We start from the raw sequence: 2,558 nt of genomic DNA, 5'->3' as shown, positions 1-2,558 counted from the left end.
ACTGAGGGTGCACTCAATCCCCTCATCAAGATCATCAATGAAGATGTTCAACAGAAGCGGCCCCAGTACTGAGCCTTGGGAGACACCGCTTGTGACCAGCTGCCAACTGGATCCAACTCCATTGACCACGACTCTTTGGGCCCTGCCATCCAGCCAGTGCTTCACCCAGAGGAGCGTACATCCATTCAGACCATGGGCAGCCAGCTTCTCCTTGAGAATGTTATGGGGGACAGTGTCAAAGGCCTTACTGAAGTCCAGGTAGACCACATCGACAGCCTGACTCTCATCCACTAAGCGGGTCACCTTGTCATAGAATGAAATCAGGTTTGTCAGACAGGATCTACCATTTGTAAACCCATGCTGACGGGGCTTGATCCCCTGGTTGACCAGGGGTCCATGATGGTTCCCGAGATTATTTGTTCCATAACCTTCCTGGGCACCGAGGTGAGACTGATAGGCCTGTAGCTACCAGGATTATCTTTCTGGCCCTTTTTGAAGATGGGTGTCACATTTGCCAGTTTCCAATCCACTGGGACATCCCCGGTTAGCCAGGACTGCTGAAAAATGATGGATAGTGGCTTGGCAATCACATCTGCCAACTCCCTCAGCACTTTAGAGTGCAATCCATCTGATCCCATGGACTTGTAAGCATCCAGCTTTCACAGCAGGTCCAAAACTATCTCATCATGGATCATGCAGGGCTTATTCTGTTCCCCATCTCTATCTACCAGCGCAGGGGGCTGTGTTCCCAGGGAGTAACAAGTCTTACTACTAAAGACTGAGACAAAGAAGGCATTAAGTACCTCAGCCTTATCCCTGTCCTTGGTGACCAGATTGCCCTCGGCATCCAACAAGGGATGGAGATTCTTCCTACCCTTCCTTTTGCTATTAATGTGTTTATAAAAGCATATATATATATTTTTCCTTAGTGGCCAAGCTCAGTTCTAACTGCTCTTTGGCTTTTCTAATTTTCTCCCTGCACAGCTTCACTACATACCTGTAAAACCTCATAAGTAGCTTGCCCACTCTTCCAGAGACCATAAACTTTCCTTTTGTTCCTGAGTCCCAGCCAAAGGTCTCTGTTCAGCCAGCCCAGACTCCTTGCCCGTCTGCTCGTCTTCCATGACATGAAAAAAACTGAAAGAAACTCTCCCTTCATGCAGAGTGGTTTTGATCTCACAGATCTGGTTGTTCAGATCTCTTTCTCTCCATTATCTGCAGTGTATTTATTAGTATTTATTTAGTATTTATTAGTCCTATTGACTGTAACAAAAACTTTTGTGGCATTTAATGATGTCATTTTCATTCCTTTGCTGACTAGATCTCTAGACTGCCAGATGTTATCCACCTGCCAATGATGAAACCAATCTGATCCCTGCTAATTGTGAGCTTTATGCAGTTTCCCACTCTGATTGCAAAATTATTTGAAGGTATTTTTTTATACTGAAATGACATGGCAAATGGCAAGAGGCTTACTTGTTTATCTTCATTCAGGGTAATGATAGTTAGATCAGATTCAGTCAGTTTTAACTGCCCTTAACTTGAAACCAATCTTAATCAAATTTTTTATTTTTTTTTTTGTCTGTTGATAAATACTTAATTACCTAGCTAATTTCCCAATGCACAATTTCTGTCTCCTGTTGAAGCTGATGCTGCTAACTTGGGAGGAATTTTCTTTATCAAGACCAGTGCAAGTGATGTTTCTAGTTGGAAACCATAATCTCTAGTCTCTCTCCAAAGTCTGGAGAGTTAGTTAGTCTAGAGATTTGATATAAGCTGACCTCGTTCTTTTTTTTTCTTTGTTGTTATTACTGTATTTCAGAACTCTTAACTGCAGTTGTTGCTTTATAAACTGCCAGGTCTGTTTTATTATGTTTCCAAAGAAATATCTCTCTGCAAATTGGAGGAGAGAATTCCTTTCATTATTTTTTTTTATGTTGAGCAGTTTTGCTCTTTTTTTTTAAATTCATCAGTCACTAATCAAGTAGTTTAGAATAATTTTTAATGACATCTGGGTGGTGACAGAATATTTGAAGCTGTTGCTTAAAGTTGTCCATATCTAAAAATAACAATACGAATTTTGTTCCAGCATGGGTAAACTGCAGTGCAGTCATACCTAGTTCCATAGGTCTATAGCATGGAACTGGCGTGCAAATGATGATTATTAGAAATAAACTAAAATTAATTCACAAACAAGAGAGAGTGAGTTACAGTATCCAGAGCATATGAATCTATTGCCATTTAAGGCAATGTTTCTTCACAGACAACATTCCATTCTCTTAAGCTCCAAAATCTGAGTTCGTTACTGTAAATCATGATGCCTCATCTTCTTAATGAGGGGAAGAAGTATCAAAAGAAGGAAGAGTGGATTCTATTAAGCTCAGAGGAGTGTTGTGAGTCGTGGTTATTTCATTACTGATTTGCAAAGCAGTTTGAAATCTTTGAGTAGAATGTGCTACTAGAATGAAAACTATTTTGACTGAGTTTTAATTCCAGTGTTTGCACAGCCCATACTGAGCAAATATTTGTATTAACTCCTATTGATCCTTCTGGAAAAA

This window comes from Meleagris gallopavo, chromosome Z (genome assembly GCF_000146605.3).
Source record: "Meleagris gallopavo isolate NT-WF06-2002-E0010 breed Aviagen turkey brand Nicholas breeding stock chromosome Z, Turkey_5.1, whole genome shotgun sequence".
Lineage (NCBI taxonomy): Eukaryota > Metazoa > Chordata > Aves > Galliformes > Phasianidae > Meleagris > Meleagris gallopavo.
The sequence above is the reverse complement of the archived record's forward strand: the minus strand, read 5'-3'. Positions refer to the sequence as shown.